Genomic DNA, 24,782 nt, shown 5'->3' on the forward strand with positions numbered 1-24,782 from the left:
AATAAAAATAAATAAATAAATAAATAAATAAATAAATAAATAAATAAATAAAAAACTACAGGCAATACTCGGTTGCCATCCTTCTCAGGAGCGGCATAATTTACCCGTAGAAGAAACGGAGAAGGCGTGCTTAGCCACTAGCCCATCAAAGTCTCCTTTAGCGCCAATAAATGGGCACACACGCCATGATGGCCTGAATTATGTGGCCTCGTTTTCACAAACGGTCCAACCCGGCCAAGAAATAAAATAACCTTCTTCCAAATTCTCCAGCTTGGCAGGCCATTCCTTAAGTCAAGCCACTGGAAATCCTCCTTGGCTGGAGAGAGCTGCCACCTTCCGCCTGTCATCTATCTCTGAAAAAAATCCAGGGAAGTCCTTTAGAGACACACTCGTTAGAAATTCTAAAGGCTACGGTGGATGATCGCTTTCAGGTCTTTGAACTTCAGTACCATAGCCGCAACCAGAGACAATTGCGTGGTGAGGGGGAAATGGGATTTAGAGGGGTATCCTCTGAGATAATACTGTCATAAAAATTAAACTGCTCAGCGGTATCAAGACTCTTGGAGCCACCCTAGGGGACAGCACAAGCAACACTACAAAGCATCATTTATGTACAACCTGAAAAGAAAGGCAAAGACTCTTTCCCCAGCCCAAGCCTGGCAGAGCTCCACATCACGAGCCTTTTGTTTTGGTTTTGTTGTTTTTTTAATGGCAGGAGAAAATGCCTTTGCTCCAGGTTGGTCTTGCCTGAAATAAAAGGCGACCATCTGGCTCATCTCAGCTGAGGAACTCCCGGTGCCTGCACCCTTGGCTAAGCGAAAACACAGGTGTCACTCATGCAGGAGCACGGTGCCTTCTCCCCACCACGAGAGGCTCCCTCTGCCTCCTTGCCACATGAGTTGCTGCCTCCTGGGCTGCTTGTCCTGGCTCGCCATCTCACTGCAACCTCCATCCCAAGGAAGAATGACTAGGAAGCCAATTATCCAAACTTTCAGGCCCTTTTCTCATCTGCTACCCTCCTGACAACAGTTCTGACAGAGGCAAGATGGAGCTGAAACTGTCTTAAAAATCAATGATAGGACCAGTGTGTTAATCACTGACGTGAGTATTAAGACTATGGCTTAGTTTAGATTTTCTTCTTACTCATGTGTTCCCTAATTTTAAATAATCAAAATTAGTAAGGCCCACAAAAGATTGTGTTTAACGTTTTCTGTTTGTGGTGGTTTGCTGGGGCTGCTATGAGAAAACCCCACAGACCAAGGACCTTAAACAGCAGACAGACATCTGTCTCCCAGGATTGAAGAGACTGGAAGCTGAAGGTGAAAATGACAGTCTGTTTTGTCTCAAGCAAGAGTCCTTGTCTTGGCTTGTAGATGATTGTTTTTTAAATCACTGCATCTTCTTATGGAACACGGAGAGGGTTTGAATATCTCTTCCTTTGCTTTTTCATTCATTTGCATTTATTTATTTTATATGTCATGCTTAATACACTTATAATTATGGACCCACTATGAAAGCTATATTCAGAACCAGATACACCAAAAACGTAAAGATGGATGTTACATGCTTATCAACCCCGTCATTCAATTCTGCCTTTTGTTTAGATTGCATGGAATCACTAGTTGATTTCCATATAAATAAATGTCTTAGCCAGATCCCAGGGTCTTCATCATAAATGCAGACAAGGCACACCTGGAAAGTATTAATAACAATATGTTCTCATGTGACTGCTACACCTGCATCTAAACCAAACCAGCGGATGTCTCTGAGTTATGAGCCATTTGTGCACCTAAATTTAGTCTGTCCTCTTGCAGGCCTGTGTACAGGCAGTAACGAAGTTTTTGTACAAGCTTGTCCGTTTAAAGTAACAGTAATGATAATAAACCCGTGGGGGAGTTAGTGTGGTAGTGCATGCCTTTGATTCCAACATGGAAGGCACAGACAAGTTGATCTCTATTAATTTGAGGCTATCCTCGTCGATATAACAAATTCCAAGCCATCTAGTCTCAAAAAAAAAAAACCCACAAAGATGGATTTCAATAATTATCAGTGCAGACTGACGTATCTCCTGCTTGGGGACACATTTGGAAAACATTCAGTAAGTATAAACATGACAAAGGGTTTATCTGGAAAAATGCAATAACTTACTTGATGTTGTGAGTTCTACCTGTCTGCTCTGTTCATGGTTAGATATCCTGCTGATCTCCTGAGACAGGTGTAAGGCCTAAGCCTGCCTGGAGAAGGGTCTCTTTCTCCATATTCATACTGGCTAGTTTTGTGTGGCAGCTTAACACCAGGCTACAGTCATCAGAGGAAGGAACCTCAGTTGAGGAAATGCCCCCATGAGATCCAGCTGTAAGGTATTTTCTCAATTAGGGATCAGTGGGCACGGGCCCAATCCATGGTGGGTGGTACCATCCCTGGGCTGGTGGTCTGGGTTCTACAAGAAGCAAGCCAGTAAGCAGAACCCCTCCATTGCCTCTGCATCAGCTCCTGCCACCAGGTTCCTTGCCTGTTTGTGTTCCTAACCTGACCTTCTTCAGCAAAGAACAACAATGTGGAAGTGTAAGTTGGATAAACCCTTTCCTCCCCACTTTGCTTTTTGGTCATGGTGTTTCATTGCAGCAAGAGAAACCCTGACTAAGATAATATCCTTTGTCGGTTGCAGTGAGTACAACAAGCCTGAGACTTCTTCCATCTGTCCACACTGCCCTTAGACTTCCTGGTGGACAGCCCCAGCAGAGATTTGGTCTGGGCTATCCTGAGTCACACCTTCTTCCTCATCTTCCTCTAACAGATGGTCCACCCTTGGAAGACGAGCAGATGACTTTGAGTCATCTTCCTGATAAATAGTTAGGATCATCAATAAAGACATTAAAGACTGTCTCCTGAGCCTGCAAACATTCAGTGACTGTAATAAAGATCATTTATCTGGAGGATACAAATATCAAGCACCAAGCCCCTCCTACTTTTGTCCACATCTGAAACCTGACCTGTCTTCATCATCTGAGAAACACGAAACTCTTCTTTATTTGGTTCTAGAAGACTCCTGAGAGACTACACTCAGCTTTTCATGACTTGGGTAAGCAGGGTAGGTTGAGGAACCTTATCTAACGTCTGCAATGACAGGGGGCTGGCATTCCAAGGACAAGTCCTCATCGAGGTCAAGAGGGCTATACCTGTGCTCACAAGCTCTGACCGGCTCACCTAAGATCACTCCTTCCCCCTTTAAAAACTCATCTGCCCTGCTGAAAAATGTATTATCAGATGCAGGCATCTTAGGGATAAATCCTCAGATACCACATCCCCCATTTCCAAGTTTTCTCCCTAGGAACCAGAGTATGACTAGTCAGTCTCTCCTCTGTAGCTCCTATCAAGGTTACATTCCTGTCTTCTTACTCCTGAACACCCTCCCAAGCCGTCTCTGTGGATATGTATCTGTGTGGAGGCCAAAGGTCAACCTCAGACACTATCTATCTGTCCTTTGAGACAGCCTTCCTCATCCTCCTGGAAGTCACAGATAGGTTAGACCGGCTGGCCAATGAGCCCAGGGAATCAATCCACTTGTCTAGGCTAGGCCGGCTGGCCAATGAGCCTGGGGAATCCACTTGTCTAGGCTAGGCCGGCTGGCCAATAAGCCTGAGGAATCCACTTTTCTCTGCCTTCCTCGGTACTGTGGTTGTAAGTGCCATACCCCGAAGCCTTACTTTACACATGACTTCCGTAGATTGCCCTCGGGTCCTCATGTTTATGTGGCAAGCACACAACAGACTGTGAACCATCTCCCCAAGCCCTCTCTTCATTTTCTTATCAGAGCGCCAGCCCTACTAAATCAGGGGCCCACCTGCAGCCTTCATTTAACTTTTACCCACTCAGGACACAGGCCTCATCTCCAAGCATTGTCCCATGGAAGTTAGGGATTTAAAATAAATTTGGAGAGGGTGAGGGTTGGGGAGGCCTGGGCAAGGGTATGGTTCAGTTCATAGCTCTACAATTAACCATTTCAGATAGAACAGAAAGTACATGGATTGTGTGTGTCCAAGGAACATGCATTCTAAAATCTATTTATGCTACAGATAGACCTTCCGGATTTACTGGCTCTTCCCATAAGCTCCAAGCTTCCTTCTAGATTCCAGGGTGTCCGTGTAGTCACCCCTACTCATGGAAAAGGAAAGAGGCACCAAGAGCTGCAGTGGCTTGTGAGAATTGTGATGAGGGGACACATTCGTGCTGTGACCGTCTTGGGAGGAGACTGCACGCTAAAGCCCAAGGCACAGACAGTGCTTATACTACCAGACTCTGAGCACCCCTCAGCCAGAATGGGCCACTCAACTTCTTCAGGCAGCGTGAAGGGGGAGCATTATCTGGAAGTTTCTTCCCAAGCCAAGATCAAGACTGTGTAGCTTGTTAATAAAAACTCTGCTGTTTGTCTGAATTGTAAAAAGCTGGGTTTGCATGCCAATTAACTCAACAAATTCATACCCAGTACAGTAAGGCACATGAACAAGAGCTCAGGCCTGAGGTCTTTATATAAGGATTATGGAATAGTCTGAATGGAAAACAGAAGTGACCCAGACACATCCCTGCGTAGAAACCAAACAAATCCAGACAAACAAACCAAATTTACTGAGCATTTGCTGGACAGCAGTGCCCAGTTCTCTCCCCTTATTATCTCAATTAATCCCCATAACAGCTCTGTGAGGAAATAACATTGTTACTCCCATTTACGTGATAGAAGAACTGAGACATTGGGTGGCTGACCTAAGTGTAAACATCTAATAAAATGATGGAACGAGCCAGGACCCAAATCCAGGAAGCTTGGTTCTGAGTCCATGTGCTAAACCATGACAGCAATCCCAGCCTCAAGCTTTCACTATACCGCCCAGTAGAGGTAACAACCAGAGCTCACGACGTGTGTTAGCATGCCAACCCTCCCAGGGAGGAGCTTCTCTGCCTAAGTCATCACCCTATCCCTAGCATAGACAACTGCATGTGTGCAAGGCAACAGGTGCTAAATGAAATACTCACCCACAGAGACGGGTTAGTCAGTAAACCGCTTATGTTGTAAGCAAGAGGACCTGAATTTGATCCCCAAAACCCATGGAAAGAAAACGCCAGTCATGGTGGCACATGCTTGGTGTAGGAGGTCTCTGCAAAGACCACAGTCGGCAGAGGGTTGAACCCATGTGAGGCAAGAAGAAGGTCGGGTTCAACATGACTCAGTGGCCAGCGTTGGTTCGGACAGACGTCAAGAGTCTGACCCTGAGCAGTTTATTTTAGGCGTATTTAAGTACAGTACCATTTGAAAAGACGTTTTCTGGTGTAGCACAATCCCATGTGTACAATGGGGCATAGTTACATTGAAACTCTTCTCAAAGTGTGGGCCACTTCTTCCATGGAGATGGGTTGTATAGATAGGCTACATGTGTTATTTGTTTGTTTGTTTGTTTGTTTTTGGTTTTTTGAAACACAGTTTCTCTGTAACTTTGAAGCCAGTCCTGAAACTTGCTCTTGTAAGCCAGGCTGACCTTGAACTCGCAGAGATCTGCCAGCCTCTCTCTCCCAAGTGCTGGGATTAAAGGTGTGTGCCAGCACCACTTATCTTAAGGGCCTATGGGGGGGAGGGGGATCTAGTGTAGTCTTGGTCACACGGAGAGCACAGAAGTCATCCAAGCTCTCAGCACCTCTAGTCCTATTTGTGGGAGCCTGGGGGAGGTCCTGGCCATACAGATAGCGCAGGGGTTACCTAGGCTCTTAGCTGCTTCCATTCCCTGTCTTCAGGGTGGAAAGCAGGTTCTACATCTCTTTCTTCGAGGAGACAAGCCTGTATGTTTAACATCCCTGGTTTCCCTTGGGCCTATCTGTGAACACGAGGACCTTTGTGCTCGCTGCAGCTTGGCATTCCAGCACTGGAAGACGGAGATAGGCAGATACCTCAGGGCTTTGAGACACTCAGGTGAGCCTACTCGGCAAGTTGCAGTCCAGTGAGGGACATGGTCTCAATAACAGGGGGATGGCACCTGGGGAATACCACTGGATATTTTCCTGGCCTACACAGCATGCACCAACACACATACCACACACACACATACATCACGTCCTTCACTTAAAAATCATTAAATTATTTATAAACTTGTTTATGTAGATTCAGTGAAGTCTCATTATTGTCACCCACAATTTCACTTTATACTCTTAGCAGCAACAATAAACCTTTGCAGTCTGCTGCACGGTGAGTTTAAACATTAGCAAACAACTTCTCAAACCTCTGTCCTTGTCTCCATTGTACACTTCCATGCTTATTTCTCAATACTTGGTCATACAAACACTCCCCTCTGCTGCCCCCTGCCTGTCTGCCCTTGCCTCCCCCCCCCCCCCCCCACAGTTCTCTTTCCCTTCATTCCATGGCATAATGCTCATAGCTTTTGAAGTTTTGTCCCTTCCAAAAACGTTTGTCTGGTCACTAAATTCAGGGATCTGAGGTAGGTTTGTTTGCAGCCTATTACCCGTTCCCTCATCTCTCCTAAAGTGATAAATATGCTGCAATGTCTTTTAAAAAGGAAAACGTTACCCCATAGCAGAAGTGAAGTTAGTGTGGTTGTGTGGTTGTCCCATCTGTGCAGACAAATACATCTTACTCAAATGCAAAACATCTTATTATTTTAAAAGGTAAAAAAAAAAATTGAGTCAAAGTTCACATAACCCAAAACTCATAATTTTAACTATGTTGTACAACCACCATCATTACGACTATTCACTTCCAGAGTGTTCCCATCACTCCAGCAAACAACAAATATTTATTATTCCCTTCCCAAACCTTGCAAATCACCAATCTACATTCTGAAAGTATTGACTTTTTGAGTATGGACTCTTCATATTAAAGGACTTCCTCCATGTACTGTAGTCATCCATGTTGGGACCTGTGCTATGCTTTAGTCCATTGTCATGGCTGGAGAATATTCCAGTGCACATCTATGTCATGTCTCTGATCCTCAAATGATGGGAACTTGGGTTGTTTGGACTATTTTAAATAATGCTTCCATGAACATGTGTACACACCATTTTCTTTGAGTGCCTGTTTTAAATCCACTGTTACCTTAAAGTAAGGTCACTCATAAGTAGCTTTGTCTAATCCTAAAGTCAACATTATGTTTCCTTTTAACAAAATATTGTCATTAAATATACATTCTCACTAGTAAAGTTAACTGTTTTGTACTCCAGAATATTTTAAGATTCCTTATAGTTTGCATTTATATCAGAGACTACACATTTCAAACTCTATGATAACTATTAGAATCTGATTTCAGCACCTTAATGAGTTGCCCATTTGATGTATAAGCCCATCGAATTCCTGGATGTGTTCATTATTCTTCCTTGCTTTCATATGACCTGGTGTTGAATCATGATGAGAGTGAGTGGCTACTGGATGCTTACTGTGCACTTACCACTGTGCTACATGGAACTGAGTTACATACTATTATTATGTCACAGGTCAGGGACAGGTACTCAGAGAGAAAATTTGCCATTTGCTCAAGGTCACACAGCTTTAGGAGTAGAGACTGAATCTCAGGCTAGAATGCCACATTTTATACAGTGAATAAGACGGCCAGGAGTAGACCAAGACCATCAGATGCTTGCCTCTTTATTCCACAACTGTAATCACATGTTTACATAAATCAATATTTAACTTTTAACATCAATGTCCAAAATGAAGAATACAAAAGAGAAACTCAGATCCCTCACAGAGGGGATATTCATGTCCAAGCCAAGGGGCCAAACTCTCCTTTGGAAAATAAATCACCCTTATTTTTTTTTCCAGTTGAATCTATCATTCCATATGATAAATATAGAGCTGTGTGTCCCACAAATGCAATGACTCTTTCTGGTATGATCTAGACAGGCTAACACTGATGGATACCAGAAAACAGGAGGACAGACTGCTGCGGGTCGGGAAGCTGCAGCTGTTATGTTCCTCTGCCTTATCCACTAACACTGTAGACTTTAGCTAGGACAATTGAGACAGGTGAGAGGGAGATGCCTATGATTGTATGTGTGCATGTGTGCATGCGTGTGTGTGTGTGTGTGTGTGTGTGTGTGTGTGTGTGCTGGAAGCATTCCAACAGCAGAATTTAGGACAACAGTCATCTAAGGAGTCAGAAAAGCATCCACAATCCACATCATCTTTTCCTGTTTTTTCATGGTAGGTTACTATGAATGGGAAGATGGTGAATGGTAAGAAAAGACAACAGAACTGTTGGGGCCTCTTGAGTTTAGAACAGAGTGCTGCTAATATGTTGACCTCTCAGGTACTGGACTTGCTGCCTAGACGAACGTAATGTCTGGGTGGGCCCATTGTTTTACACCTTGGCTCTTCCTGCTGTGAGAGGGTTAACTCCTGGACATTAGAATTCTACCCACCCAGCACTGCAAGATCCATATTATGAGGCAATTGGGGTTCCCAGCGTTTACCATTCCCTATCACTGCTGGAAGTTAATTCCACAGCAAACATGGGACTTTAATTTTTTAACTTTTCATCAAGTATAGAAAAGTGCACGAAAAGGGGGCAAACACATCAAAACGTACCCGCTCCAGGAATTCTGGCAAGCTGAACGCATCCCTATATGCAGCAGCTGACTGAACCCAAGTTCTCAGTGGACAGAACATTGATTCTGATGGAAAACACAGTCTCAACAAACATCCTGTCCCTGAAACAGCGTTAGGATTAAATGTGCCACGTGGGACATGGACAACAGCAAAATGAATTGCTGACACGATGAACAACTGAAACAAAAGACCACGTACAACAAGCAACAGCAAAGATACAGCATGCAACACCCCTATTGTTTTCAGCAAACGCTTCGCTTTATGTAAGGTCAAGTGTAGTACAGTAGTCCTTCCCTCTGAGCACTGAGGCGACAGCCTCTCTCTACATCACACCAACAGGGCCAAAGAGCCAGCCTAATGACAATGAGCTGAAAATTAATGAACTTATCAGGCTAGTGTTTAACATGATCATTTTGCTCTGTGAAGTTTCCCCTTCCCTGTCTCTGCTTTGAAGGCATGCATATCACTGGCAAAACCAGAGTCCCCTTCAGTAAAGGATAAACAAACTACAGGAGAGAGGAGAGCGGAAAGCTAATGAAAATAAACATACTTGCCTCTCCACAACCCACTTGTCTCTTCTTCTTTAATGGATTTGCAATGATAATCTATAATCAAGGTCCAAATACAGACTTAATGAGCAGCTCTAAGTGACTTGGAGTAAGTCGTGTGTTGCCCTCTCCAGCGGACCACTCTACTTAAGGCAAACGCTCCCAGCCAGGAAACCTCTCATATCAGGGGAGAAAGGATTCCTACTGGCCCCAAGGCAGCAGCTGCCTGAACACTCCATACAAATGCACTCTCTAGAACCTATTACATCCAGCAAGGCTTTCCCCCTTCCGCTTCCCTCAGGTCTGTGTTCTTTGCCTAATTGAAAAGAAAAAAAAATTAAGAAAGACTCGAGAAGAATAGCTACCCACAAATATGCACAGGAACTAGGGACAGAGTGTCCTTTTGAAAGAAACCCAGAGGCAAAGTCCGGATGAATGACATACTTTTCGTAAAGGGGGTAATCGGGCTAAAAGAACAAGGCTGTTGGAAGGTCTGTGACCTTTGCAAAGATGTGACCTTGAATTTGAATCCTCTTCTGACCCAAAGAATGTGGATGGGTGTATCTCACATTGAGATCTTTACAGGAAGTCTGTAACCCTTTCTATCCAGCATGGGAATCCTACACTGGGAGGTGGGAGTAAAGGATGGTATCTAAACAGTATCATAACTTCCCAAACATATCGATAACTTTCTGGTGAATAAAATTGTATTTTGAACTCAAAAAGTAACTCTAAAATGCAAGATCTCTATTAAATCCTAATTTGGGTGGGAATTATTAACACTACAGATACAATAATGATCGTTACGCAAGAATTTTTTCTCTAAGACATTAAGTCATAATCCAGGGAGGTTTGGAGACTGACACTTGGGATGGTGGTCATGTTTGATAAACCACCCCGGGCTGGCCTGGAACTCACTGAGGAGCTGAAGATGACCTGGAACTCCTGATCCTCCTGACTCTACCTCCTGCTGAGTGCTGGGATTTCAGGCCCTTGTCACCAAGCCCAGTACGTGTGATGAGGATGATTGAGCCCACGTCTTTGTTCATTCTGACAAGCCCTAGCGCAGATATCTGCCCTTGATGAACCTAGAGAAAGAAGCTAAGAAGTATGTCTTTGTTTATTATAAAGGGAGAACTTTTGGGCTTCTATAATAAATAATAAAACCTATCACCAGATGAATCAGTGAGACAGTGGTAGAAAACAAGTCTTTCTTGGGCAAAGGCACACTGGAGTTCCAACCAGTTTATGTTTTCCTTGTCCTGTGTCTGCAGCTTCACGCCGAAGATGAATGAATCTTCCCCAGAATTGCATTTTCCCTTCCCAAACCCTGCCCCTGACACATTGCTGCAAGTGGTTTAACCGTGGAAGGCCTTGACCTCTTTTCTTTGTCTCTCTGATTTAAGTGTGTCTGCTTCCTCGGGGCTACCAAGCTTAATCGGACAGCAAAGCCAGAGCCAAGGGGAACATCAGCCAACCCCCAAACAATGGGTGTCTTTCTCCGTTTGTCACATGAACAGTGTTGTATAATAACCATTGTCCCTCCAAGTCGGGAGGAAAGACACGGCTTCTCACAGACTAGCTATTCTCCACCACCCGCTCCAGCCATCACCGAAATTAAAAATCAAAAGGAATAAAAAGTAGACATGCTATCTGAATGGGGCACTGTAACCCCAAACAAGAATTCTAGTGCATCCCCAGGCCATTTGCACCATCCTGTCTTGCTGAGAACGTACATTCCCAGGTCCGGCACACCTACCAAATTGAAATCCCAAGGGCCGTCAGTTCTGCAGATTGTTCTCAAGCCTCTGAAGTATAGGAACATAGGCTGAATAGATGTGTCAAGCACTTCCAACCTCACCAATGGCATTTGTGCATCTGTTTAAGGGATGAACCAGAGGCAAGAAGATACCGACAGGGCATTACGTTGAGTGCCGACATTATAAATCTTAGTACAAAAGGCAAAAGATGCAAAGATGAGGGTACCAAAGAATATGGGCAAGGAGACAGGGACACTCAACACAGTAATGGCTGTCCAGAAGATCATGGGACTTTTAGAGAAAGAGACTGGCTGGGAAGAGTGGAAGGATGCTAGGGCAGGCCACAGAGACTGAGATCATCAGAAAGCGACAGACCAGGCCAGCTTCCAAAGGCAGAACGAACCAAAGAAAACCACAATCGCTGCCAACAGCACCACCAACAACACAAGCATGTTGGGTTGGAGAGCAGCTCAGAGCCAGAATGGCTGCCTAGCATGATACACACATTGGGTTTTCTCTCCAGCCATACATATACACACAAAAAGTTTTAAAAACTTCTGTTTAATTTTTTTTTAGTTTGTGTGTGGGTTTGCATAACTGCTTGATCAGAATACATCAGCCAAGACATCAAAAAAAAAATTTCAAAGATCATCTTTAACATTTTGTTTTAAACATTAAAATATGAACTTTTGTTTCACATCCCCAGACCTTAAACGTCAGCGACTCAAAGCCTTCTACTACACAGAATGACATTCCTGCTCAGGTAAGTAGCTTCAGGCTGAGACAGTACCATCATGTGGAAAAATCATCTTTAAACCGGTCAAGAGAAAATCTAAATTCCACCCCTGGTGACACTAGAGAATCTGTGAGTCCTGGCCATCCTTCCCCTTCCTGTGAACTCCCTCCACGGTGGAAAGGGGCAGGAGCCTTCCAGGCTTGCTTTCTCACGAGCAGGGAGAGACCTCTAAGCCAACTTTTATGTGACTCTCACGAGGGTGCTCACATCTGGTCTCTATAACAAAATAACGGCAGTAAAATGTGTAAAATTCCTTTAGAACTCAGATAGTGCTGTGAGGGACAGACAGACAGACCAGTCCTGGGACTCCGTAAATAGCTGCCTTAAAAATGATTCTCCGATCCTTTGAGATGGTTCGTCACTGCTTCCACTGGCTTGTGTTTGCTGAGCCTATTCCCCTGCCTGCTCTGCCCCATCTATGCAGATCCTCTCTTAGCAGAACATTCCCCATGAGTACACCCAGCCCTCTTCTTGGCATGAGCCAAGAGGCACTCTCAGACCTGCCTATTTGACCCTGACTACACCCAGCTTTACCTGGATGAGTATATGTGTATGTGTGTATGTGTATGTGTGTGTGTGTATTATATATTAAAATAAGATTTTAAGATACTAACTCTTTTATAACAACTATAATGTTTATCATTTCACACTATACACCTAATAAATATATGATGAATGAAAAAGTAAAACTCAAACCAGTTCATTGCAAAAAATCAAAGTCCTGTCTTGTCAACAATTCCTCATTGAAAATAAAGTATTTTTGTAAAATCCAAACACGGTGGTACACTCCTGGAGTCAGTTTGAGCTATATGAGACCCTGCCTCAAGAAAAAAACAACAAAAAGTAAGCATGTAAAAAATTTGTTCAAGACCCATTATAGGAGCTACCACCTGCAACTGTATTTTGGAGCTGGTCATATCTGCACAGTTCATCTGGGTTGGGTATGATATTAATGACACGGTGTTTGGTCACCCCTACAATGAGACCTCCTGCCCCCCCACCAAGATCTGATGGTTCTAACAGATGCTAATATCCTGTGCACGCACCTTGCAAGATGAGGCACTCCACACTGAAATTCTATTTCCCTTGTCTTATGGGGGTGGGGACTGATTTATTGCTCTCTGAGGAGGAAATTGAGGTGGTTAGAATGCTTTACATAGTTTCTTTATCTGGGAGAATAAATCATTAGAAATGAAATAGGAGAGAAATCAATAGACATTAATAGTGCTAACTACAGGATGTGGTGTCACGGCCACTCTTCCAGACTGGCTCGGGGCATGGCATTTATCATCCAGGAGCAGCCTCATGGCGCTGACAATCGTGCACATAAAGTTCAATAAGATAAAACACCACTGCTGTGAATATTGCGCTCTCCTATGCGTAGCCTGTGCCATCCTTTCAAAAGCTCCCTGAGTTAACCCTTCACAAGAATCATGTTAAAAAGCAGTAAGAATGGTCATCGTGAAACTGATCTTCAGTGTTGCACATGGGCAAGAGATAAATAGAAAGGTTCCAGATTTGGAGAATGGATGGATGAGCGAGTGAGGGAGTGCAGATTCACACAAGTCCAGGCAAGACGTGCAGCAGGGAGGTGCTGAGGCAGAAAGAGGTCACTGGGGGCAAAGCATTGTGATTGGTGAATCCTGAGAACTCAGGGAGTCTTACATCAATTCTTAAAACTAAGTTTTGAAAGTAAATACTCGGTCCACATTCTCGAGAACAGGCGAGTCCAGCAATGCATTCAACTGTGGTGTTCGCAATTGGACAGCTGCAGGTATGTGTGCTCACTCATGGATGCTGCTGTCTCCCACCCGTGAATGGGATTCCTCCATATCTACTGTATGTGGGGTTTCCATGAGCCATGAGTTCAGCTTTGCTGCTGCAACATTTGCTCCCATTTGCATAATTCATTCTTAGAAAAAAAATTAGTGGAAACAGGAAAAATAAAAACTCAACAGGCAATTATAAGAAGAATTTTACTCATAAATTTAATGTGAGACAGAGGCGGAAATTATTACGGATGCTAAAATAGGCAAAGCTTTCCACAGAATTGGATGTTAATTGACCTTGAATGGGCTAACTTTTGCTTACACAAGGAGGAAATAATCCAAGCAGATGATGCTTAAGAAAGGAAAGTTCAAGAACGGAGGACACGCTGGATGCCGTGTCTGGACAACGAAGTAGAAGTAGAGCGAGCGTTCTGGCCTGTTCTGGCCTGTTCAGGCCAGCATCCCTCACATCACACAGCCCTGTATTTAGACCTGCTTTCAGGGATGCATCCTTGTGGGAAAGTGAGAAACAGTACTGAATTAGTTACGGCACATATGCCAAAGTGCCTTATACACTGAAAAGCATGGGGCAATATTGGCTAATTTTTATTGATATTGGCATCTCCACTTCAGCATCAGGACACTGTGAATCACAAACAAGACCATCCCAAAGTCTAATTGTATCTCTCTGCCATACTGTGATGTTGATCATACAGTATCTTGACTCCGGTATTGAGTGGGTGGTGTTTACAAGTCCACTTAAGATAGTCTGGATCAGTCATTCTCAACCTGTGGGTCATGATCCTCTTGGGGATCACATATTAGATATTTACATTATGATTCATAACAGTAGTAAAATTACAGTTATGAAGTAGCAATGAAATAATTTCACGGTTGGGGGTCACCACATGGGAACTGTATTAAAGTGTTACAGCCTTAGGAAGGTTGAGGACCACCGGGACAGAGTGTTTTCTTCCCTAATAACTTTATAGATCATGTCCAGACAAGTAGTAAATTTGTGCTCACTTCTCTACCACTCCTAATAGATACATAGGAATTATCCTTAACATTTTGGGTGGCAGGAAACAACCAGCTACTGTTCATTCATTTGTCCTTCTCCCAATTTTTGAGGTGCATTTATTATGTAACTTCTACATTCCAGCCACTTGAGTAAGGTCTTTCGTAAAGGAACAAAGGACTCACCAACCTGCTGGGAATGTCATTCAGATAACAACATAACCGGTGCTCTATGAAAGCTGTCCACAGAGATGAATGGCAACTCACGTGATACACACTGCCCATGGGAGAAATAGAAAGATCAGAGGGAAAGTCTGATTTGAGTGTATCTTCAAAGATAAATAGAAAGCAGACAATTGCTTACACAGAAAAGAAGGCCACAGACATTCCCAACAGAAAGAACCGTCTCACCGCGAGGCCATGAAGAAAGAAATGGGTGCAGTGCTTTGGGGAACATAATGAGATCTGCAGGGGCTGGAATGCTGGAAGCAAGAATACAGAGAACAGCACAGAAGATGGTACAAAGGTAGTCTTTGAGGGACAGCAGCGAGGCTGACAGTGGGCTCTGTGCTAGAACACGGTCATCCTCCAACCCTGACTCGGGGACCGCATTTTCAACAAGCCCCTATGAGACTCTGATGATCACCACCTAGTGATCTGTCAAGGGCTTAAGCAAGGGGATCATGTGACCAGATCTATATTTTAGACTGAAGCACCAATAGGAAGAAAGCAAATCCACAACCGTGAAATGAGCAAGCAATTCTTTGGCATCACAACCACCTTGGGACTCTCTGGATGTGCTCAGCTTCACCCAAGACTTTCTGAATCATGAAGGGGCCAAGGTTTACACATCATAGGAAACTGTTACAATCATAGGAAACTGTTATTTGTTTAGATTTTTAAAAAGATGAACAAGTGTTGGTAATTTCTCATGGCAAAAAAATCTAATATTTTTAAACAAATTCCCTTCATGCTTCTGATGTACCCCAGAGTCTGAAGGCAGCTGATGGAATACAAGCGGGCTTAATGTATCCCCCTTTCTACTTATCATTAGTTAGCCTGAAAATATGGACGTCACTAACTCATGCACCCCAAACAAATGTTGAAAGTGGGAAAGGGGTGTAAAACACAGCCAGCAATGAAGTAAGGCTACCAATAGGAAAGCTTTTTAGAACTGGAAGGCATACCCAGGCCCTTTCTCTACCTCCCCCGACACGCACAAACTCACACACCATAAAACTGATGTCAAAGAGAGGAGCAACCTGCCTGAGGTCACACTGAAAACTGCATTGAAAGACTCGGTGCTATGTGCTTGTGTGTGTATTGAATCAGCATTGAGATTTGTGTCTGAAGTGTTGGGGATTTGCTTTATAGAGGCTTACTGCCACTTGAAGACAATGCTGGCATATTTAAAAGGAAGTGGGGCAGAGAGGGTCATAAAGCAACTACGCATACTCATTTTGAAAATAAAACCAAAGAAATGAGTTCAAAACCCATCGAAGTATAAAAGATGCTTCATAAATGTTTGAATGAATAATTGACCTCTTAAACATAGGCTAAAGAAACCATGCCAATGTGAAAGGTTTCTGAGGAAGTGTAGAGGCTGTCACTTCCCACAGTCTTTGGCATCCAGTCATGAACTAGCTTCAGATCCCAGCCCTCCACATACACTTTCCACTCTACCAAAAGACTGCCAAGAACATATGTGAACCAAGCTGAGCAACCCATCATATCCTAGGCAGTGGTGAAACCTGCAGATGAGATCAGCCTTCAAAGTCCTTCTCAACAGAAGGGTCAACTAGTACTTGCCGACAGCCAACAAAAGGGAGAACAAAGGCAACACAACCACTAATGCTGGCTCAATAAAATAATAATAATTAATAATAATAATAACCAACCCCTTCTCTGTGTGGAGCTTGTCAGGGCTTCCCATGCACTAACTTTTTTAGCTCTAGAGTGAACAGTATTATTTCACCTTAATTTTATAGACAGGCATATAGGTGTGTTAGTAAGGTACACAAAACCACACAATTGCCAAGTAGCAGAGTGGAGCCTTGAACCCAGATCACCTGATCCTAGCAGTTTACCCAGGGAATTCCTTGGCCTTGTAAGCAAACCAAAAGCAGAGTATAAGCTGACTCCTTGGAGCATGCCAGTCAGGCTGATGGCATTTCTGGGCAATGTCGTGTGGCTTGCTCTTTTTATCCATAAGGAACAGGAATGCGGGGTTTTATCTGAGAACACTGTATACAAAGTAAGACCTGGCAAAAAGGAGCCAAAGATGTCATTGTCTGCCCGGGCACAGTGTGGCTATTATTGCTCCAAAAGCAGAAATGGTGCCTCATTCAGGCCTAGAAAATTCCAGGCTTTCACTGTCTCTTTAAAAACTGTGGGGTTCGAGTGAGGTTCTGTGTGAAAGAAGCAGCAAACATGCTTCCCCTGCTTCTATTCAGTAGGTTATTCAGGAAAATACTTGCAGAAAGAAAAATGAAGACAAAAAGTCCCAAGCCGGGTGTGTGAACTTCCTAGAGTGAAGAGATTTAAAAGAAAATGGCTCACGGGGGCACAGTTCACTCAAATAAACAGGTGTCCCTGTCAGCGTTCCCCCAAGAAACAAGGACACAAAGATCTGTGAATCTGCCTGAACCCCGACACCCCTAAAGGCAGGAAGAGATCCCCAGCCCACAAATACAATCTGAATATCAAGTCCTAAAGAAAGAAAAGTTTAGAAAACAAGAACCCAGAGTAGTATAAGGCAGACCTCAGAGGAAGGCCAGACCAACGCTGCATTTCACTCTCCGATGTCCCCCAAATCTCTCTGCACCCCCCAATGTCACAATCAACGTGAGCAAACACAGGCAAAGCAACACAGAGGGCACAAAACACACAAAATAAAATGCATGCCAAGGAGAGCTTCCCTGGAGTCCCAGATAACAAAACCAAACACGAACAATGTCAATAAATCCCTGGGAAGCAGACAAACCATCCGTGTCTGGTTTCCCTTGCACCAAGGCACCCTGGTTAAAGGCAGACGTGCCCTCCAGCCCCAAAGAAGCCTCCCAGCAATCTCCAAGCCCAATGGCCTCTAGAGTTGAGTTTGTTTAACTCTTACCGGGTCCAGAGATGCTGCGATTGGCAGCGCAGCCTGTTTTCCACTGGTCTTCACCCACTCCAGCCCAGATTCAAAATCTGTTCTCCACAGCGCCGCTGGCCTCCAAGCAGAGTCCCAGGAGAAAGCGATGTTTGTGGCCCTTGTTTAGGTTCGGAAGATGGGGGCTCGGGGAAGGGGTCCGGTCCTCGAGCCCCAGTTTCGCACACAGACCGGGTCCTGCTGCAAACTTGAACAAGGTTTTCCCTGTCTGGCTGGAGATGCTGGAGGAGGAAAGCCGTAACCGGAGCCGGGCTGAGATGCGAGCAGTTGCCGCTGCTGCAGCTGCTGCCTCCGGGACAGTGGCCTCTGGGGAGGAGGGAGGGGTGTCGCTCGCTCGCAGTCCCTCCAAACCTGAAGTCTCCTTCTGGCCGGACTCCTGGAACCCCTTCAGTGACCCAAACACGAAGTTAGCAAACTTGGAGTCACCGCGGGACTTGAGAGAGTTATAGCGTAGTGCGGTGCCCGACACGGTGCCAGTGCTAACCCCGCGACAATGTACTCCAAGAGGGAGGGATCTAGACTCTCTACAAGGATTTGGGGGACAGGGTTAGCGCCCGCCAAGTGGACAGGACAGAGCGTCCCCCCATGTGCGAAAGCGCAAAAGTGGGACCGAGAAGGGATGGGGACTAGGCCGGGCCACGGTGTGTTGAGCCGCAGCTAAGTGGCTGCGAAGGTGGTGAGGGAAGAAGGAGGCGATTGGAGGGTGACCCGCCAGCTTTGCGGGGCGGGCGGAGGGACAGCGTCCCCATCACCGAACTCCCGCCGGGTCGCTGCCAGGTCCCCGCTCCACGATTTCTTGGGGAATAGCTCCCTCTGCCGACCGCCCAGGAGGCCCGGGTGACGGGGGAGGTGGGGGAGGGGGGTAGACCCGAACACGCCGGCTCCACCTCCCACTTCCCCTTCAGACTGAAGAATTCCTTCACGACCGGACAACCCCGAACCAGACAAAGCTTTCTAGTTGTTAGGCAGTAGTTTCTTAATTCTACTCACTTCCAAACACACAGGAACGTGGCCGAGGGTCCCATTCTCAACGCCAGATAGCCAGACAAGTCTCTCCCTCCAGGTCTCTCTTTCTGGTGTAACAGACGCTCTTTCCAGAAAAGCCTCCAAGTTTACAGGCGCGCCAAAAGTTTTTCTTCTTCACAGATAATCCGGACTCCAGATTGTGTTCAGTAAATTCACACGGAAATGAAGGAACACTCTTATTTCCTGAGGCAAAGTGAAAATGCTAGAACTGCACTTGCCCCCATCGTCTTTGCAGTTCCCTCGAATCACTGGCGAGGACCATTTGTTGTGAGCTGTCTGTCTGCCTGTCTGGTTGACTGGGTATCATAGTTGGTACGGACTGTGTCTGACTTCCTTCACTCAGCATGTCTTAAAATTCATTACCTATGTTACCCAAATGCAAACTTTGTCTCCTTTTTAGATCTGAGTTCTGTTCAGCTGTACAGATAACACCACAAATGTTTTCCCTATTTAATAAGTGTTGACGACCATCTAGTTTAAGTGAAATACGTCTTCAAACTTTATTCTCTTTTGTTTCTAACTTTGTTTAGCTCGCCTACTTTGTTGGGGGGGGGGACTGTTAGTTTATATTTTCCATGTGAACTTCAGAGTTACCTGTCACAGTTTTTAAAAACTGATTTTAGGCTCGGTGGTGATGGTGCACACCTTTAATCCCAGCATTCAGGAGGCAGAGGCAGGTGGATCTCCGTGAATTCGAGGGCAGCCTGGTCTACAAGAGCTAGTTCCAGGAGAGGCACCAAAAACTACAGAGAAACACTGTCTCAAAAATAAAAAATAAAATAAAAATAAAAACCACTTATGAGTATGTACCAAAAAAACTGATTTTAGAACTAAGAGTGCCTTGAACCAACCAAACAATTTCTTTTTCTTCTGTTGTTTGCTCACTGGTCAACTTAAGGAGAATTGCTATATGATTGACACTGAATTCTCCAACCTACAAACATCTATATCTTCATTAACTCATCTACTCTTTAATTCCTCTCATGAATATTTTATAGCTTTTGGCATGGGGAATTTGCATATCTTTTAAAATATATTCGGAAGTAATTTAGCAATTTGTGATGCTATTGTAAACAAAAATATTTTGGATTTCTAATTTCCAATTGTTTATGGCTGGTACAAAGAAATAACCGTTGGGGGTAGCTTCATATTATTCAACTTGATTAAACGTATTCATTAATTCCAGTGGTTTTTGCTTTTGTTTTCATCTTAAAAGCATCTTTCAGATTTTCTACATACAAATAAATTCCGTTTTTCACCTTTAATTTCTTACCTATTCTACAGGGTAGGACACCGAAAGCACCTCTGAATAAAAACAGTAGGAGTTACTAGGCCAGGACCTTTACATACCTTAGGTCATGTCTTTATCACTGTTCTATTGCTGTGAAGAGACACCACGGCCAAGGAACTTATAAAAGAAAGCGTTTCATTGGGGACTTGTTTACAGTTCTAGAGGATGAGTGTCTGACCATCAGGGTAGGAAGCATGGTGTTAGGCAGACATAGCGCTGGATCAGTAGCTGAGAGCTTACATCTGATCCACAAACACGAGAGAGAGAGAGAGAGAGAGAGAGAGAGAGAGAGAGAGAGAGAGAGAGAGAGAAGCAGCCTGGCATGGGCTTCTGAAACTTCAACGCCCATCCCAGTGACACACCTTCTCCAACAAGACCACACCGCCTAATCCTTCCCAAACAGTTTCACCAAGTGGGAACCACACATTCAAACATATGTGCCTATGAGGGACATTCTCATTTGAATGGCTACAGGTCAGAAGTGGTCTTTTCTTGTTAAATACAGTGTTTTAGGTTTCATGAATACTTACTGTAAGCTGGGGAAGTCCCCTTCAGTTCATACTTTGCTAGCACTTCTTTCTTTGTTTTACCATGAGTGACTTCTGAGTTTTGGCAAATACTTTTCTGCGTCAATTAAAATTATTATCTTATAAAACTTAGAAGTTTTATCCTTTTCAGCTAGTTGCTAGTACTGTTTAATCTTCCTTGAGTTCCATTATTGCTTCAACTAAAGCCTTCCTGGTAGATGCAAATTGTGCTTTTTGCTGTGGGGAGGGGTTCAAGACAGGGTTTGTTTGTGTAGCCCTGGCTGTCCTGGAACTAGCTCTGTAGACCAGGCTGGCACCAAACTCATGGAGATTCACCTACCTCTACCTCCTGAGTTCTGGTATTAAAGGTGTGTGCCCCTACTGCCTGGCTACAAATTGTACTTTTTGTATACTGTTGATGTGCATATTTGCTAAAATTATTACCTATAATAATGTTGAGCAATGTTCTTTGTAAATGTAGTTGTTGCAAGTTTATTTAAAAAACAAAAAGAAAAAAGAAAAAAAATCTCTATTAAAAGGGCTGGCCCTTAGTTTATTGGTATTTTTTCCTAGTGCTTACGTATTTTCTATCCTTTCTCTTTTCTTCCTTTTCTTTTTAGTAGCCTCACACTATAGCTTAGTCTAGCATGAAACTCACTATGTGGCCTCAGACTCTTTGTGATTCTCTTACTTCAGACTCCCTCATGCAAAGAACAACGGATGGTGGAGTACTTAGCCTCCGTAGATACATCTATAATAAAACTGCTACATCTAGGACTCAAGGAACATCCCAGAAGTAGGGACAGAAGGACTGGGAGAGTCAAAGATGCTATAAGATTTTGACATAGGAATTTTGACTCCTAGAAATGACAGGGAAGCTTTGCCTATGATGCCTAAACAATATGGGTACCTAAACAAGACCCAAACAAGCAAAATACCAGAAGACATTCTGATGTGCATGAAAGAGATTCCCAGGATCCTACTCCTAGATGACGAGCTAAGGAAACTAAGATATGCTAAAACTAGGAAAAATAGTCTTTCCCAGGGATGAGTCACCTAAGTGGCTATCTAATACAAAGTGATCAGCCTTGAAAAAAACACACATATGGGGCTGGAGAGATGGCTCAGCTCTTCTAGGGATGCTCTTCTAGAGGTACTGAGTTAAATTCCCAGCAACCACATGGAGATCTGGTGCTCTCTTCTGGTGTGCCTGTAAAACACTATACATAATAAATAAATAAATAAATAAATAAATAAATAAATAAATAAATAAATAAATCTTTTTAAGAAACTAAAAAATAGTAACAATATATAAATATATACAAGTAACAAAACATACTGAGAATGCTGTATTTATATATTTTTGCATATATATGTATATATAATATAATGCATATAATTGCACATACATATATATCTCATATACATAAATTAAAGAAAAAGAGGCCATGACTCGAAGAAGGAGCAAAGGTTAGGAAGACTTTGGAGGGAGGAAAGGGAAGAGGGAAATAATGTAATTATATTTTAATTTCAAAAAAGTCCATTAGAAATAAAAAGTAATAGGAAAGAGAATTAGAGAGTTTATATTTAGAAACATGGCACAAGATTAACACATTTTTGTCTGATTCAGTCCTAACAATGTATCTTTATTTCTGTTTTACAGATAGAAAAACGAAGACTCAGAAAGGGCAACTGATTTAGCCATGATCCCAAAACTGATAACTCACAGGAGCAAGACTGACCCCAGGCTTGACTTTAAAACCTCCTCATGAGCCAGGCGGTGGTGGCGCACGCCTTTAATCCCAGCACTCGGGAGGCAGAGGCAGGCGGATCTCTGTGAGTTCGAGACCAGCCTGGGCTACAGAGCTAGTTCCAGGACAGACTCCAAAGCCACAGAGAAACCCTGTCTCGAAAAACCAAAAAAAAAAAAAAAAAACTCCTCATCAGCAGGGAGGGGAGCTGAGAGAAAAATGTAGCGCTCAATAAAAATCAATAGAAAATAAAAATAAAACCTTCTCATTTTCTGATACCTGCTGTGGCTCTCCAAAGTTCACCCATGTGCTACAGTTAAACATTTCCCCCACGGGGCATTTAAAACCTTCACTGTAGAGTTTGTGTGTTCTTGGAGTTTTTACTTGGGAACTTAGAGGCTCTTAGGTAAACACAAATTGCCTTCTTCCTGCAGCCCAAACTCACGCAGAAGTGGGGATGGTTGTATCTTCCCTGGATGGAAAGAACTGGAAAAGTGGAGGGTCGGCCCATCGGTGTCCCCTTTACTATTTTATACCAACAGTTTTCTTAATGTTCTAGACTTTTGTTCATTCCCCTTTTAAGGATGTTTGTCATATATTTTTGTTTTTTTTTAAGGATTTCTCTTTTTATTGTTGTTTTCTTTTGTTTTTTAAAAGAATTTCCCTTTACATTGTTGTCTTGCTTTGGTTTTTAAAAGGATTTTTGTTTTTAAAGGCATTGGAAGAGATAGAAGGATAAGGCAGTGCACAAGAAAATCACATCTATAGCACGTGAGCCTGGTCCTATGGGTTAAGGGAGATGTCTGACTCCATCGTGGCAGCATGCCTTCATCGCCACAGTGGTGAGTGAATCCTGGTGTTCTTATAAAGAGGGACAATAGAATCCCACCTAGATGTAGCCATTTCCTCTAGCTCACTGCTTTAAATAAAATTAATGCAATCCGTGGCAAGAAATACATTTATCATCATAACCAAATTTGTAATATCCTGTGCATATAATTAGAAACAATTTCATGAAACAATCCTTACTCTATCACAATGTTCCAAGATGCTTCCCTCCACCAGTGGTTCTCAAATTTTAATATGCTTGTTAATCAACTAACAACTTTAAATATATGATTCCAATTCTGTATCTGGGGAGAGGCCTGCATTTATCAAACTCCTAGAAAGATGCCTCTGCTCCTAAAACTGCATCCTAAGTTGCAAAGTTCCAGTCTCTTCCAATACTCACTTCTGTCAATGAGTTCTGAGTGTATCCAGACTGGCAGTTGGTGTGTGTCTGGGGGTGATACGGTGTCAGGCATCTCTGGACAGACAGCATGCCTATCTGGGATATTCTTGCAAAAGTTGACTTCTTGCAGAGTGGCAACATCATTGGGAGTAGTTAAGAAGAAATGCGTTCTGTCTCCCATTCTGTCTCCAAGACTAAAACACGGCAGCGAGAAGGGAAAGAGGCCTTTTTATCATTGGTGTTCTGCATCACCATGTTCGACACCATAGATCATTTCAATTTGTACTAAATAAGCCTAAGTATTCTGCATAATGAGGACATTGATGTAAAAAGCATATAGAAAATGTTTGAGGGTGTCTATGACAATGACATATGTAACAGAAAGAAAGAAAGAAAGAAAGAAAGAAAGAAAGAAAGAAAGAAAGAAAGAAAGAAAGAAAGAAAGAAAGAAAGAGAGAGAGAGAAAGAAAAATAGTTCCCGTGGCATCATCTCCCTTAGTCTGCAATATAAATACTTCCTGTGTCCGGCAGGGTTCTTGTTTCTCAGTAACAGAGGCCAGCTCTATCTGACTGAATAGAAACAAATCCAAGGGAGATGATTGAAGGATTCCAGAAGAAGAGGCAGCTGTGGGACAACGCAAGGACACCTCTGGAGGACCAGAAAGAAGCATCAAAGCTATGACCTCGGAACAGAAACAGGCTGCGCAGTCTGTGCCTGCTGACATTAATGAACTTGAACCATTTCTTTTCTCAGTTCTCTCTTCGAGCTTTCAAGATCAAAGTCACAGGAGAGGCAATTTATCTGACCGAGCTAGGGTTTCACATTATATCCTGAAAGTCCTGGGAAAACAAAAACAATTTGGTTCTTCAAGTCTTCAAGCATCCACAATGGGGCAGACGCCTGTACTTGATTTCTTCAAGAGCACAGACAAGTGAGGAGAGGAAATGCCCCCAAAGAAAACAAGAGTCCCTTTGGGAAGAGGAAATGGATGCTGAGCCATCTGTAAGATACTGAAGAAAGCCCTGACCTGTGACCACAGGACTGGGAGTCAGCCGGGGCACTTGCTATCAGCACAGGAGAGTGAAGGGGACTTTCTAGTTCTTTGGAAACTTCAGCCATCATCGCAAAGCCAAGGACGGTGACTGGTCCTTGCACTGGGAGTCACTCCAAACTCAACCCTTTCCGAACTTACTGAAAGACATGAGAAAACAGCCCTCTTAGTGCCAGCACGCATCGGCACTGCCCTGGCACAACCTTATCTTTGCTCCTGTAGGTATGATCTAAGGAATCCGAAGAGTCCTCAGAATTCCAG

The 24,782-nt window shown here is 43.6% G+C and overlaps 1 protein-coding gene across 1 annotated transcript in view; it reads right to left on the minus strand.

Annotated features, from left to right (window-relative positions):
- The window catches only part of Megf10 (multiple EGF like domains 10), a 155,685-nt gene extending 137,575 nt beyond the window's left edge, over positions 1-18,110 (minus strand). The window contains exon 1 of the mRNA XM_050120904.1: positions 17,605-18,110. The gene's annotated coding sequence lies outside the window, so the exon portion shown is untranslated. The remainder of the gene's footprint in view (positions 1-17,604) is intronic.
- Positions 18,111-24,782: the final 6,672 nt, after the last annotated feature.

The sequence above is a fragment of the Alexandromys fortis genome, unplaced genomic scaffold (assembly GCF_014885135.2).
Source record: "Alexandromys fortis isolate MF-2015 unplaced genomic scaffold, M_Fortis_MF-2015_v1.1 scaffold_181, whole genome shotgun sequence".
Classification (NCBI taxonomy): Eukaryota; Metazoa; Chordata; class Mammalia; order Rodentia; family Cricetidae; genus Alexandromys; species Alexandromys fortis.